This window comes from Cetorhinus maximus, chromosome 18 (assembly GCF_964194155.1).
Source record: "Cetorhinus maximus chromosome 18, sCetMax3.hap1.1, whole genome shotgun sequence".
Classification (NCBI taxonomy): Eukaryota; Metazoa; Chordata; class Chondrichthyes; order Lamniformes; family Cetorhinidae; genus Cetorhinus; species Cetorhinus maximus.
In genome coordinates, this window is record NC_135896.1 from 34826660 (window position 1) to 34843876 (window position 17217).

Sequence of the window (17217 nt, forward strand, 5' to 3'; positions counted from 1 at the left end):
AGTTAGGTCACATCTGGAATACTGTGTGCAGTTCTGGTCACCACACTATAGGAAGGATGTGATTGCACTAGAGAGTGCAGAAGATATTTGCCAGGATGTTGCCTGGGCTGGAGCGTTTCAGCTATGAAGAGGGACTATTTAGGCTGGGGTTGTTTTCCTTAGAGCAGAGAAGGCTCAAGGGGGACCTGATTGAGGTGTACAAAATTATGAGGGGCATAGATAGGGTAGATAGGAATAAACTTTTCCCCTTAGTGGAGAGGTCAATAACCAGGGGGCTTAGATTTAAGGCGAGGGGCAGAATGTTTAGAGGGGATTTGAGGAAAGATTTTTTTTCCCTGTGGGTGGGGGGGTATCTGGAACTCACTACCTGAAAGGGTGGTAGAGGCGGGAACCCTCACAATATTTAAGAAGTATTTAGATGAACACTTGAAACACCATAGCATACAAAGCTACGAGTCAAGTGCTGGAAAATGGGATTAGAGTAGACTGGGGCTTAATGGCTGGTGTGGGCATGATAGGCCGAAGGGCCTCTTCCGTGCTGTAAAACTCTATCACTCTAGGTCATCTCACAACCTTCTGAACTCCAGCCACCTTGAGATAAAGACTAACATCCTATTAACCTTTTTGATTAGTTTTTGCATCTGTGCAATCGCTTTTAGTAAGTTTTGCACTGACACCCAAATTACTTTGCTCCTCCACAGTTCCTATCCCCTTGCAATTTTGAAAAGGTTGAATGTTGTTATTCTTGGGTCCAAAGTGAAAGATACTTCTCCACACTGTGCTGTACCTGCCAATGTTTTGCCCGCTCATTTACTTTGTCACTGTCTGTTTGCAACTTCCTGCTCTGACCTACACAACTACTGCATCTCCTAACTTGGTGTCATCTAGGGTGCACTAGAGTACACATCCCGTGCTATGTGGGAACTCCAGGATGCTTGCTGTGTCCTGAATAACCATTTGTGCAGGAAGTGTCATTAGTTGTACAAGCTTGAGCTCTGGGTTTCGGAACTTGAGCAGCAGCTGGTGTCACTGTGGTGCATCTGTGAGGTTGAGAGGTTCATGGATAGCACCCCACAGCTTAAGAGTACGCAGGGAGAGAGGAAATGAGTGACCAGGCAGTCAAAAAGGAACAGATAGTCCAGGAGTCCCTTGAGTGCATTCCACTCTCCAACTAGTATTCAGTTCTGGATACTGATGAGAGTGATGGTTCATCAGGGAAGTGCAGCCAGAGCTAAGTCCATGGCACCATGGGTGGCTCAGCTCAGAGGGTACAAGGAAGACTCAAAGAGCAATAGATATAGGTAATTCGATAGTTAGGAGAATATATAGGCTTTTCTGCGGCCGCAGATGTGAGTTCAAAATGATGTGTTGCCTCCCTGGTGCCAGGGTCAAGGATGTCACTGAATAGATGCAGAGCACTTTGAGGAGGGAGGGTGAGCAGCCAGCAGTCATGGTCCACATTGGTATGAACAACATAGGCAGAAAGAGGGATGGGGTCCTGCAGTCAGAATTTAGGGGGTTAGGTAGGAAATTATCAAGCAAGACCTCAAAAGTAGTAATCTCTTGTCATGTCTGTACGACATGAAAGAGATCATAAGCTGTGTAAATCAAACCTTACTTTTTGCTTATTTAAAAATGGACTTTGCTGAACCAAAAACATGGCTGCTACATGATTTGCAAGTTGTCTACAATTTTAGAAACTTCCAGCAGTAATTACAGGTCAAAGCTCAGCCCTCATCCTTGTGGAAATCTCACGCTTATCATTGTGCGGATCCATTACAATCAATGAAACAAGGGAGCAGCAGATGGTCTGTCTCCCCATCCTGGACTTATAACAAAGAGAGAGCCATTGAAACTCATTATATCTGTGGAGGTGCTAATAGCCACCATCTATCTCCTAAGGTGAACAATGGATTTTGACCAGAGATATAGAAACTGATTGTTAGAAACTGACTCATCAGTGGGTAACACCACATGACCTAAGCTTCTATGGCCTTTGGAAAGTTTTAATGTTACATTCCTGAACTCCCAGGGCAGTCTGCTGTTAACATTCAGCCTGTTGACACCAAAGCAGGACTTCAGGCTGACAACAAAGCCTGCCGTAAGTCTAAACATCCTTGAAGCCTGCTTTTCTGGAAGCTTCCTGCCATCGCCTGTAGAGCAGACCAAGTCTATATATAGTGGCATCATCACCAACTTTGAAGGAATTTGGCAACTCCTGCTTTCAGCTAACTGAACCTGCCTGAACTTTAAATCCTGTGTGAAGGAACACTCACTGAACTCTAACCTTCACATGAATTAATGTTCCTATCTTTGGTGAATTTTTGGTTCTAAGTTATTCCTAAATGTAAAACTCTTCTTTCCTATCATCTTCTTGCATGCTTGCGTGTGTACGTAGTTGCAGTGACCACTCCCAGGATTTGAATGTACGAGTAAACAATACTTCTGATTTAACCCTAAAGAGACTTTGCTGCGAGTCATTTTAAAATTGACTTCACAAACAGAGAGTTTGGGGAAACATGTCACAGTCTATTTAAAAAATGAGAACACCTCTCCTAATGGACTGACGGTGAGAAAAATAACGGTGTTCAGTTTGCCTCTCTCCCCTGTCTGTAACACTCTGGATTACTCCCAGTACCACGTGCCAGTGAGTATAGAAATAGGAGGATAAAGCAGATGAATGTATGGCTGGAAAGATGGTGCAGGAAGGAGGGCTTTAGATTCTTGGCCTATTAGGATCATCTCAGGGGGAGATGGGACCTGTACAGGCTGGACGGGTTGCACCTAAATAGAGTCAGGACTGAGTTCCTTGCGAGTGTTTTGCTAGTGCTTTAGGGGAAGGTTTAAACTAACTTGGCAAGAATGTGGGAACGAGGAGATAATATCAGATATCAGGACACCAAGGTGCACAGTATACCATGAGAGACAGATAGCACTAGAATAAGGAATAGAAAGTTAAGTGGGGTCAGAGTAAGGGAGAATGTAATAAAGTCTAAATCAGGGTTACTATGCATGTATGTGAATGCACGGAGTGTGTTAAAAATGATTGGTGAGTTACAGATTGCCATGTAGAAATAAAATAGTGTGGCTATAACAGAGACCTGGCTCAAAGAAGGGCAGGCCTGGGTGCTATATATTCTTGGATATGTTGGGTGGGCGTCGGGTGGGCACGGCAGGCGGGCCTGGGAACGGCTGCGAAACAGACCGCTGCCTGTGATCAGGCCCTGATTGCGATTTCACGCTGGCTGGCCAATTAACGGCCGGCCAGTGTGAAAAGTGCGCTGAAGGGCTCAGCGCTGCCGGGGTGGGGGCGGGAGGAGGGTGAGTGTGGATGTCTGCGCATGCGCGGGGGTGCATGCACTGACACCTCCCTGAGAGCATAGAGCTGCCTCAGGGAGCTGAAGATTTGGACAAAGGAAAATAAAGCTTTAATAAATGATATAAACATGTCCCCACATGTGACTCAGTCACATGAAGAGACACATGTTTAAAATGAAGTGGAAATTTTTTTTGAGCTTTTTACTTAACTGATGGCAACCTCATCCTGCCCATGGATGAGGTTTCATAAAAAAATGCAAAGGCTGCCTGGCCTTTTCACCTGTCCGCCAACTAAATGGTTGAGCAGTGAATTGATTGTCGGCAGGCGTGCTGCCGACTCACATGCGTGCCCGCTGACCAAAAGATCACGGGAGTGTGCAATAATGTTGGGACGCTTGCCTGATGTCATCACATGAGATTTTACGCCCAAGCAGGTCAGGCATGCACCCACCCAACAGACGTAAAATCCTGCCCATCGTGTTCAGGAAAGATAGGAAAAGAAGAAAAGGGGGAGGGAGTGGCGGTGTTGCTTAAGGAGAACATTGCAGTGCTGGAGAACGAGGATGTTCCAGAGAGGCCAAGGGTAGAATCTATTTGGCTCAAGCTAAGGAACAAAAAAGGTACAATTACATTGCTGAGTGCAATCTTTAAGGCCACTAGTGGGAAGGATGTAGAGGAACAAACTTGCAAGGAAATTACAGAGGTGTGCAAAAATTATTAAGTTGTTATAATGTGGGACTTTAATTATCTGATTTTGACCAAGATAGTGGTAATGTAAAGGGAAGAGAAGGCAAGAGTTCCTAGAGTGTGTTCAGGAAAATTTTCTTCAGCAGTGTGTTTCCAGTTCAATGAGAAAGGATGCACTGCTAGACCTGGTTCTTGAGAACGATGTGGGCCAAGTGGATCAAGTGTTACTAAGGGCAGAATTTTTACCTCGGTGGGCGGGCGCGTGCCTGACCCTCTCGAGCGTAAAATGACGCACGGTGACGTCAGCAAGCGCCCTGATGTCAACGCACAGTCGCGCGATATTTCAGTCGGCGGGCGCACGCGGGAATTGGCAGCACATCTGCCAACAATTAAAAGGCCTATTAAGGCCATTAAAAGGATAATTAACTTAAGTTTTTCACTGCCCGCCCAACCTTACGGTTGGCAGGCAGGCAAAAAAGCCAAGCGGCCACGGGTGGGATGAGGTTTCCAACGGCAAATAAAAATAAAACATCTTACATCTCAATTATAACATGTCACATGAGGGGACATGTTTCATAACATTTTTGAAATCTTTATTTTTTTTTGAAAACTGTTCAGCTCCCTGAGGCAGCTCTGTGTCTCAGGGAGATTTCCAAGCCCGCAGCCACCCGCATGCATGAAGTTTTCCACTTGCCCTGCTCGCCCAAATACAAGCCAGTCAGTTTAACTTTGGTGGTGGGGAAACTTCTAGAAACAATAATTTGGGACAAAATTAATATTCACATGGACAAATGTAGGTTAATTAAGGAAAGCCAGCATGGATTTCTTAAGGGAAAATTGTGTTTAACTAACTTGGCAGAGTTTTTTGAAGAGGTAATGGGGAGGTTTGATGTGGGCAATGCTGTTCATGTGGTGTACATGGACTTCCAAAAGGCATTTGATACAGTGCCACACAGTAGACTTGTGAACAAAGTTATAGCTCATGGAATAAAAGGGACAGTAGCAACATGGATGCGAAATTGGCTGAGTGACAGGAAACAGAGAGCGGTAATTAATGGATGTTTTTCAGGCTAGTGGAAGGTTTGCTGTGGAGTTCCCCAGGGGTCAGTGTTGGGACCCTTGCTTTTCCTGATATATATTACTGATCTAGACCTTGGTGTACAGGGCACAATTTCAAAGTTTGTGGATGATATGAAACTTGGAAGCATTGTGAACTGTGAGGAGGATAGTGTAGAACTTGAAAAGGACATAGACAAGTTGGTGGAATGGGTAGACAGGTGGCAGATGAAGTTAAATGTGTAGAAATGTAAAATAATTCATCTTGGTAGGAAGAACATGGAGAGACAATATAAAATAAAGGGTACAATTCTAAAGGGGGTGCAGGACAGAGCGACCTGGGTGTATTTGTTCGTAAGTCATTGAAGGTGGCAGGACAGATTGAGAGTGCAGTTAATAAAACATACACTAAACTAGGCTTTATTAATAGGGGCATAGAAGTTTTTTTTTGCGGGATGTGAGCATCACAGGCTATGCGAGCGTTTATTGCCCATCCCTAATTCCCTTGAGAACGTGGTGGTGAGCTGCCTTCTTGAACCGCTTTAGTCCATGTGTTGTGGGAACACCCACAGTGCTGTAAGGGAGGGAGTTCCGGGATTTTGACCCAGATAAGATTTTGACACTTAAAAGAGTAACAAGGTTATGTTGAACTTGTATAAGATACTAGTTTGGCATCAGCTGAAGTATTGCATCCAGTTCTGTGTGCTGCACTTTAGGAAGGATGTGAAGGCATTGTAGAGAGTGCACATGAATGGTTCCGGAGATGAGGAACTTTAGTTATAAAGATAGATTAGAGAGGTTGGGACTGTTTTCCTTGGAGAAAAGAAGGCTGAGAGGAGCTTTGATAGAGATGTTCAAAATCATGAGGGGTGAGGACGGAGTAGATAGGGAGAAACAGTTTCTACTTGTGAAAGGATCAAGAACGAAAGGGCACAGATTTCAAATAATTGGCAAAAGAAGCAAAAGTGGTAAGCAAAGAAACTTTTTCACACAGCGAGTGGTTAAGGTTTAGAATGCACTGCCTGAGAGTGTGGGGGAGGCAGGTTCAATTGAAGCCTTCCAAAGGGAATTAGACTGCTATCTGTAAAGAAAGAAGGTACAGGGTTACGGGAAGAAGACAGGTGAATGGCATTAGGTGAATTGGTCATTGAGAGATCAGGTGCAGGTACAATGGGATGAATGGCTGCCTTCTGCACTGTAACAATTCTGTGATTATGTGATCTGTAAACTTGGATATACAACCCCTCCCTAACAGCACTCTGAGTGTACCTACACCACAGGGACTTCAGCGGTTTAAGAAGGCAGCTCACCACCACCTTCTCAAGGGCAATTAGGAACGGACAATAAATGCTCGCCTAGCCAGCAACACCCACATCCTGTAAATGAACTAAAAAAAAACTTGCTATTCCTTCATTCAAGCCATTATTATATACATGGTGAAAAGTTAACACCCTTGTACAGATCCTTAGGGGATACCACTTGTCAAACCCACCAATCAGATTACATTCCCTTTATCCCTATTCCCTGTTTTCTGATCAATTACCAACTCATGTTACAAGGAGAGACTATGGAGAGGTATGAAGAATTAGTATCTTTGAAGAATTTAGGGGTAGAGAGGGGGAAACAAGAATTTCATTGTTCCATTGATGTGATTGAGGGATCAAGCTGTAGTGATTCAGTTATTGCACTTCTAGTAGACTGAATGTTATAAGCATTCAGTATGTGATCTGAAGGAAGTTGATGAGGGTAGAGTGAAAAAAAATTAGAGTTGGGCAATGAGCACCATGAAGGAGTGGGAGAAGGAAGAGATCTGGGGCACCCTTGAATTAATGTAAACTCTGAGGATGAACTGTCAAATACTGCATAGAGAATTTGGGAAGAAAGTAGATAGCCATAATAATGTAACTGTGGTCAGGAGATGTGATAGTAATTTATTTGTAGGTAACATACGTTGCTGTACAAGGCAGTAACTGACTTACTGAAGTGTTCAAGAGCAGAGTTTGAGGTGAATAATGTAAGTAACAAACTTTATTTTAAATTCATTTATGGGTTATGGGCATCACTGGCATGGCTAGCATTTTATTGCCCATCCCTAATAACTTCTGAGAAGGTGGTGGAAGAATGACCAAAAGGGAAATAAATTCACTCGCATTGCCCCACTTTTAGCAATTCAGTCTACAGAGTTAACTGAAATATGCATTCTCATTCATAGGTCTGTTTCCATGACAGTTTCCTACACGCTTGCCCTATTTTGTGAAAAGCTACATGCCTTTAAGGTGAAGTATCTGCTCTCAATTTCCTCCCAACCAACACAATTGTGTACTGCGGAGGAAATTTTGAGGAGACACTCTCAACACAGGGGAAAGGAATTTCAAGTGCCATCATAAAATTATTACCGGAAAGGCAAAATGGGAACCAAACACAGCACAAAAGATATTCCTTTTAGAGTTGTGTTATTAAAGGAGTGGAGGGGTAACTTTTAAATGAGCATAAATACATATTACATTCACTGAAATCGTCTTCAACTAAATGCTGTAAAAGGTCCACGCTTAAGGTAAGATGTAAGATGGAAACAAATGTAACAACTGGTGATGGTGTACCTGATTAGTCATAGTTGGCGAATTTAAATCGCTCTGCTTTCCAAACAAAGAGTCTGTTGTTTCTGTGGCTTTCTGAGATGCCTGATGAGGGATGAATCTCTACTCATTCCATACAGGCGAATGTCATTAAGAGCAGAGCCAAGATGGGTTGCTGCTTGCTTGGCTTAGTTGGGGCCCAATTCATCTCTGGAGGTCAGCATGCAGAGCGAGCGGAGGTATACGGGTCTTCGGGGAAGGCGAAAATGGCCCTCATTGTGGACAGTGGAGCCCTGAAGAAGGCTGACATTTTCTTTTTAAAAATCTCAGAGAGTTGTGGAGAGGCTCGTCAGCCATCTTTGCCTCTCCCTGACTTAGTGGAAGTACAGGCCAGGCAGATGCTGGAAATGCAACCCAATGCAAATTATGTGCCCTGCAACTTACTTTGCCAGTACTGGGGGGATTAATGTTGTTGGAGGTCAATCATCTCAGTTCCAGGACATAACTGCAGGAGTTCCTCAGGGTAGTGTCCTATGCCTGACCATCTTCAGCTGCTTCATCAATGACCTTCCTTCCATTGTAAGGTCAGAAGTGGGGATGTTCGCTGATGATTTCACAATGTTCAGCACCATTCGTCACTCCTCAGATACTGAAGCAGTCCATGTCCAAACGCAGCAAGACCTGGACAATGTCCAGGCTTGGGCTAAGTGGCAAATAACATTCGTGCCACACAAGTGCCAGGCAATGGCCATCTCCAACAAGAGAGAATCTAACCATCGCCCCTTGACATTTCATGGCATTACCATCACTGAATCCCCCACTGTCAACATCCTGGGGGTTACCATTGACCATAAACTGAATTGGACTAGTCATGTAAAAACTGTGGCTACAAGACCAGGTCAGGGGCTAGGAATTCTGCAGCGATCAACTCACCTCCTGACTCCCCAAAGCCTGTCCACCATCTACAAGACATAAGCCAGGAGTATGATGGAATACTCCCCACTTGCCTGGATGAGTGCGGCTCCAACAACACTCAAGAAGCTTGACACTATCCAGGACAAAGCAGCCTGCTTGATTGGCACACCTACCACAAACTTAACTCCCTCCCCCACCGATGAACAGTAGCAGCAGTGTGTACCATCTACAAGATGTACTTCAGAAACTCACCAAGGCTCCTTAGGCATCCTGACTTGGAAATATATCGCTGTTCCTTCACTGTCGCTGGGTCAAAATCCTGGAACTCCTTCCCTAACAGCACTGTGGGTGTACCTACACCACAGGAACTGCTGCAGTTCAAGAAGGCAGCTCACCACCACTTTCTCAAGGGCAATTAGGGGATGGGCAATAAATGCTGGCCTAGCCAGGGGTGTCCACATCCTATAAATGAATAAAAAAAATTTGAGGGCACAAAAAGATGCAATCCCAGCATAACCACCAGCAGCATATTCCAGGGATCTCGATCCCACCTTTTGATAGTTAGGGTCAAATGTAACTTATAATAGTTTCTTCATTTTATTATTTAAAATAACTGTGACCCTTCCAGAATAAATGAGCTTTTGCTTCAAAGGTTTGAATATATTGTTACGACCTCAGTAGGGACCAGTAACTTTTAAAAAGACATTTGAATCCCCAGTTATTAATTGAAAAGACTGTGCAACAAGATTTCACATTTTGAACAGAAAAAACCTTTACAGACAAAAGAAAACGAACAAGCACTATTAACTTTATAATACATATCGTAAGCACTTATACTTTAAACTAAAATTCTGAACAGAACTTTCCCCATTCTACTTTTAATTTTAACAGAGAACTCCTTTTCTTTTATGCTTCTTGAGGTTATTCAATTCTCCTGGAACCAAATCAAGGTGTGTCACAGTTCCCAAGAATTCACTCTGATTCTCCTTATTTTCCCAGTTATCTTACGAGGTGAGGAGTATCTTGGGGGTTCTCCCACAAGCATCCGGCTAGGCAAATCATCCAGCCCAACTTCAACACCTCACGAATTTGGATTTCCCTAGCCTAAGCATTGGCCTCATTCATATTCTTGTGTAGCGACTCCAAATCAGAAACACTCCTGATGGCTCTCTGCTCCATGTCCTTGCTGTTGGCAGTTTCTCTTTCTGCCTTCTCCAAGCTTCTCTGGACACAGACTAACATGCAGACTGCCAACTACAGCAGAGATATGGTAAACAAAAAAAAACTTGCCTAACCCCCACAGCCCATCTCCATGGTAACGCGACACACATGGCCTGTTTCCAGATAGAAATGTAAATTAATTATCTTTAACTTTAAACTTCTCCTTTGATTTGAAAAGTATGTGGATACTTTAAAACCTTCCTTTGTTTACCAAGTGCCTTCAAAGCTTTTCCGAGATACTTACAGACAGCCTTTCTCCTCGAAGGGTATTCAGAGAGAACATCATAATCCTAGGTGTGAATACCATCATCATCACCACCATCCCAGCAACACAATAGGACTTCCCCTTTGATTTGCTACTCCAGGCCTATCTAATAAGCTATACAGACCAAGATTTTTTTCATCTATCCTGCATTTAAAATCAGCCTCCTGAACCAGAATAATATCTTATAAACCAAAGGTTACAATCCTAAAATATATTAATTTAACATGCATTTGTAACAATATAATTCAAAATTCTTAAAAATGCCAAACATCAATGGTTTTCTGGGACAAAAATAAAAATACCTGGAAAAACTCAGCAGGTCTGGCAGCATCTGCGGAGAGGAACACAGTTAACGTTTCAAGTCCATTTGACTCTTCAACATTTTACTTAGTTCTGTTGAAGAGTCGTACAGACTCGAAACGTTAACTGTGTTCCTCTCCGCAGATGCTGCCAGACCTGCTGAGTTTTTCCAGGTATTTTTATTTTTGTTTTGGATTTCCAGCATCCGCAGTTTTTTGCTTTTATCTTAATGGTTTTCTGGGAGCGGGGAGCAAGTTCCCAGGTCTGTTAGGAAACAAACCTTAGTGCCTTCAGTGTTCATAGATTTCTAGATATACCATGGCCAAATATGCACTTTCATATTTCTACGATTTTTTTTCTCTGCAATAAAAACATTGGATATATTGGGTATACCTACAGCTTAAATTGTAACAAGCTTATTGCACTCCTTAAGCTAGGCTTTGGGGTTTTGTTTTATCATAGTAAAAGGATTTAATATTTGAAATGTGGGGCTGGGTTTTACACTCTCCCGCTGACGTGTTTGAAGGTGAGGCAGGCCTTGTAAAATGCAGCTCGTGGCCTGATCGCCATCTACCCGCCCATCCCTGACCTGTTTCCTATTTTTTGGGGGGTGGTGGAGGCGCTGGGCAGCTGGCCCACACTTTGGCCTGTTGAGGCCCTTAAGGGGCCGATTAATAGCCACTTAAATGCCTCTTCCTGCCCCCTCACTGGTATTTTATCCATGGCAGGGGGAGGCTTGCAGGGATCTAGGCATCTTTAGCTGGGTGGGCTGGTGTTGGGTAAAAGGGGGAGAATCTTCCTGTGTACATTGGAAGCACCCCCCCTCCAAGGCCATACTCCTTTAACCCTTATCCCCAGCCTCTCAAACCCAGCAGCCCCAACCCCCTTATAGGCCCACTGAGGTCTGCCAGCCTCACCTTGGCGATACCCTGGATTTACCTTGGTGTCCAGGGTCCATAACCTCCTCTTCTTTGGGGACTGCCTGTAATCCCAGCAGTAGCCACCATTAGAACCTGGCACAGCTGGGATTACAGAACTGTTGGCCAATGGGATTGGCCAGCAGCTCTCTTCCCAGATGGAAGCAGAAATCTTGCCCTGAGCCAATTAACGCCCCATCGAGCAGTAAATGGCTGCGAGGCAGCAGGCTTTTTCGTGGACAGGCTCCTGACTGACATTTCAGCTGTGGGGGTGGGGAACACGGTGCTCTATAAAATCCAGCCCCTGGTTCTGAAATCCTCATGAAAATCTAGGAACGCTGTGAAATGAAACAGAATTTAATCTATTGTCGCCAGAAAGCATTACTTTTCGAAAAAGATCGCTGCATAATGGTTAATAAGGCATATAGAATCCTGGGCTTTATAAATAGAAGCCTAGAGTACGAAAGCAAATAAGTTACGGTGAGCCTTTATAAAACACTGGTTCGGCTTCATCTAGAGTATCATGTTCAATTCTGTACACCATGCTTTAGGAAGGATATGAAAGCATTCGATAGACTGTAGGAAGGATTTTATGAGAATGGTTCCAGGCATGAGGAATTTCAATTACATGGATAGATTGGCAAAGGTGGGATTGTTCTGCTTAGAAAAGAGAATGTTGAGAGGAGATTTGATAGAGGTGCTCAAAATCATGAAGGCCTGAACAGTGTACATAAGGGGAAATTGCTCCCAAAGGCAGAAGGGGTGAAAACCCGAAGAAACTAATCTAAAGGCAAAATACTGCAGATGCTTGAAATCTGAAACAAAAACAAAAAATGCTGGGAACACTCAGCAGGTCTGACAGCACCTGTGGGGAGAAGGACAGAGTTAACATTTTGAGTCTGTATGATTCTTCTCCAGAGCTAAAGGGAAGTAGAAATGTGGTGAAGTATATACTGTTTAAGGGGGTGGGGGGAACAGGTGAAGTTGGATAGAAGGCCAGCGATAGGTGGAGGCAAAGGAGAGATTGCGAAAGATGTCATAAACAAAAGGTCAAAGGGTTGTTAATTGTGGTGATACTGGCTAAAGGAGGTGCTAATGGTGACATTAAGAGTGGAAAGCAGAATGTGATAATGGCAGGACCAGGGTCAGCACTCTGGAAAGTGACAGATGGCCCTAGTGGGGGAGGGGTGGGGGGGAGGGGACAATGGTGGGGAAAAAGATCGAAAAGGCTAAAAGCTGGGGATAAAACAATGAATAAAAATGGAAATAAATTTTAAAAATAATAATAATGAAAATAAGTGAGAAAATAAATAAATAAATAAAATTATAAAATTAAAATGAATAAGAGAAAAGGGGGGTATCAAAAAGGAGTGGGGATGGAGGAGAGAGCTCATGGTCTGAAGTTGTTGAACTCAATATTCAGTCCGGAAGGCTGTAAAGTGCCTAATTGGAAGACGAGGTGCTGTTCCTCCAGTTTGTGTTGAGCTCCACTGGAACATTGCAGCTGGCCAAGGACGGACATGTGGGCATGAGAGCAGGGTGGTGTGTTGAAATGGCAAGCGACAGGAAGGTCTGGGTCATGCCTGTGGACAGACCGAAGGTGTTCCGCAAAGCGGTCACCCAGTCTGCGTACCAAACTCAGTATTTCCTTTTCAACGGTGGAGTATTTTTGTTGAAGAATATTTAACTTCTTTCAAAAATATTCCACAGGTTTTTCAATACCTGCGTCATCTTCTTGCACCAATACCCACATCACTTGCATCAATAGCCAATTTAAACTGCTTGGTATAATTCGGTGTTGCTAAAACTGGCCTGTTGTCAGCAGTTTTCAGATTTTTGAATGCATTTTGGCACGCTGATGTCCAGTTGAACTTTTCGTTCAGTTAATGGAACAACCACACTGCTAAAATTTAGCATGAACTTCCGTAAAACCACTCATGCCCAGAAATTGTAAAACTTCCCTTTTCGTTGAAGGCACTGGAAACTCATCAATCACCTTTATTTTTGCATCTCGTGGGGCCATCTGACAATAGACAGTATGGCCTAAATATGTGACCTGTGCTTTTGCAAATTTACTCTTAGCTAAGTTCACCACCAAATTAGCTCCTTGTAGGCGACTGAATAGTTCTCCCAGATGTTGTAAGTGCTCCTCCCATTTGGTGGTGAATACCACCAAATCATCAATGTACACAGCACAATGACTCAGTGCAGCAATAACCTTGTTCGTTAGTCTGTGGAAGGTTGCTGGTGCATTTTTCATACCAAAAGGAATGACTTTGAACTGATAGAGCCCATCTGGTGTTACAAAAGCTGAAGCCTTTGTCCATTCCTGATAGAGGTACTTGCAAATATCCTTTCAGCAAGTCAATCTTTGTAATGAACTTTGATTGTCCCACTTTCTGAATGCAGTCTTCCAAATGTGGGAAAGGATATGAATCCACTTTTGTCACTGCATTCATTCTTCGACAATCCACACACAGTCTTTGTGTTCCATCCGGCTTCAATACCATCACAACAGGTGAACTCCAATTGCTGCAACTCAACTCAATAATGTCGTTCTTGAGCATGAATTCAATTTCTTTTTCGCAATTCTGATAATTTTACTGGATTCAACCTATAAGGATGTTGTTTGATTGGAACAGAATTCCCCACATCGACATCATGTACAGCTACCTTTGTTTTTCCCAATTTATCCCTACAGATAGTTCTATGTGACTGCAATAGCTCTCTCAAATCACTTCGATTCTTAACTGGAAGGTAACTCAGTATTTCATTCAAATTTTTAAGCACTTCCTCATTGTTCATTTGAATTCAAGGAATTCAATTTCAGAATCTTCCATCCCTATTTCCTTTTCCTGATTCTTCACTATTAATACTTCTTCTTTTTGGCTATCCTCCCCATCGAAATACTTTTTGAGCATATTTATATGACATACCCTTTGGTTTTCCTTCTATCTAGAGTTCTTAGTAAATAATTAACTTCACTTAATTTCTTTTCAATTGGCAAGGCCCACTAAACTTGGCTTTTAACACTACTGGCAACAAAACTAATACTTTTTCTCCAGCTAAAAAGCCACGAGTCTTTGGCTTTCTATCTGCTTCTGTCTTAATCACCCGCTGTGAAAATTTTAAATGCTGTTTAAATAATTCATATGCTCTGTTCAATATTTCCCTGAACTTTGATACACAGTCCAAGAGTGTGGTTTCCGAATTCATACTCACTAACTTCTCCTGAATTAGTTTGAGTGTCCTTTCACTTCATGGCCATATACTAATTCAAAAGGACTAAACTTTGTTGAGTCAATAGATGTATCTCTTAATAGCGAATAATAGGAACACAATTCCTCTCCAGTCTTGTGGGTAATCCTGACTATATGCCCTCATCATAGTCTTTGGAGTTTGATGTCATCTCTCTAACACCCCTTGTGATTCAGGATGATAAGCTGATGATTTAAATTGCCTTATCTTTAGGCTTTTCATGACTTCCCTAGACAACTGTGACATGAAATTTGAACCCTGATCCGACAGGATTTCTTTTGGCAAACCATATCTGGTAAAGGATTTGGTCAATTCTTCTACAATCCTTTTGTTGTGATATTTCTCAATGGTATTGCTTCCGGGAATCTAAGGGAAACATCCATGATTGTCAGCAAGTACTGATTTCTACTTTTTATCTCAGGGAGGGGTCCTCCACAATCTGGACCCTAGTAAAACATTCCTCAAATGCTAGAATAGGAATTAAAGGTACAGGTTTTCCTATCACCTGACACGTGTGACATGTTTGACAGAACCTGACTACATCTTTAGGCAGTCTGGGCCAGTAAAATTGTCTATGTATTTTAGCATGGATTTTCTTTGGGCAGGATTTTTTGATTGGAGGGCCCGGGAACAGCTGGGGAATGGACCGCTGCCTGTGATCGGCCCCCGACCGCGAATTCACACTGGCTGGCCAATTAATGGCTAGCCAGCGTGAAATGCGCGCTGAAATGCTCAGCGCTGCTGGGATGAGGTTGAGAGGAGAGCGGGCGCTGACGTAAGCGCAGGTGCAGGGGTGTGTGGAATGAAAGCTCCATGAAGGCAGAGAGCTTGCCTCAGGGAGCTGAAGAATTTAAAACAATAAATAAAGATTTTAAAATCCATAAAAAATTGTCTATGCATCAGAATCAGTCACCTGAATGTATACATGATGAAAATTCTGCCCAACATTTTATTTCTTTAATTTAATAACAGAAACTTCATCCCACCCTTGGATGAGGCTTCATCAAAAATGCAAAGTCCGCCTGGTAGACTCACCTGTCTGCCAGTCGTAAGGTTTAACAGGCCATGAAAAATTGGGGACAATTGGAACTTTAATGGGCTTAATTGTCCTCTTAATTGTCAGCAGGAGCGCTTCCGACTTTTGCATATGCCCGCTGACCGAAATATTGTGCGAGTGTGGGATGACATCGGGACACTCGCCTGACGTCATCACATGCTTGAGCAGGTCGGGTACGTGCCAGCACGCCGAGCTAAAAATTCTGCTCTTTATTCCTAAATGCCCCCTACTGGAACTTCATGAGCTACTCTCAGAATTTCCTTCCTGTATCCAGATGGTATTACTACCTGATGTATTTCTACCCACTTCTCATCCGCCAGAATATTAGAAGGTCTCCACTTCCTCATTACTGTATTATCCTTAAGATAATAACATTTTGGAATACACTTTGCCTCGGTTTCTGAGTAAGCTTTTTGGTGCAATTGCTTTATTTTCAGATATTTTTGCTGTAACTCAATCAATTTTCTTGAGCAAAACATTTCAGCTTCACTCTCCTCTATTCTCTCTTCCTGAACAATCTTTCAAAGATAGTGTCAAAAAATTACACTTCAGTCTCTTTGCCCTGAATTCTAGACTCCTCCACCTTTCTCAACTTATGAATCTGTGACCGTGTTACCACAGTCTGGAAACAAACCAGGATATTCTTCCTGCAACACTTCTGTGGATTGCTTTTCCACAGGTTGTTCAACTACAGTATGCATCACCAACATCTGTGACCCAGCTATATCGTTTCCTAAGATAAATTGAACCCCTGAAATAGGCAATTTCTCCACTGCTCCTACAACCACTTCACCTGTTTTCAAGCTACTTTTCAAATTCACCTCACATGATGGAATGCTTATTGTTTCTCCATGAATTCCCCTTATTAACATCTTTTCTTCCAGAATGCCTTCTGGACAACAAATATCACTAACCCATAACATTAAGGACTGACCAACTCCCGTATCCCTTAAAATTTGTACAAAGTTGCCAGCTCCACTTTGTACACATGAAAAGACTTTTCCCTCACAGATGAAATCTTTAATCATGCCTTTCAACATTCCTTTGAATAGGCTGTGATCCAATTTTCACACCTTTGGCTAATACTTGTGCTTGCTTTTCTGCTTGAACAAATCCTATCAGTTTGCCTTGTTCTAAAGCCTCTGACTTTATAGCCGCTTTCGTAGTCCCTACTAATCCAAAAGGTTTCCGATGTAACCCCCAGCACATTGACTTCATATGGCCAATCTTGTTACAATGAAAACATTTAAGCTTTCTTACATTTCTTCCACGCTCAGTACCTTTCTTCCTAGTCTGAGGTGAAATCTCCTTAGAATCTCCAGCTGCTTCTTCTCTTCCTTGATTCCTACCTTCGTCTCACCTTCCCGTTTTCTATCCTCAGATTTCAAAAGGTGTTGAATAAAAGGATTTGATTTATCAGCCAGCTGATGATCGTCTGCTATCTCTGCTGCCTGCCCAGCAGTTTTAACCCTTTGTTCCTCCACATGAGTTCTTACTATTGAAGGAAGTGAATCTTTGAATTCTCCCAAAAGAATGACTTCTCTAAGGGCTCCCCTATTTTTAATGCCCTTATCCACCTGTCAAAATTACTTTGTTTGCCTCTTTCAAACTCAATATAAGTCTGTCCAGGTTGTTTTCTTACATTTT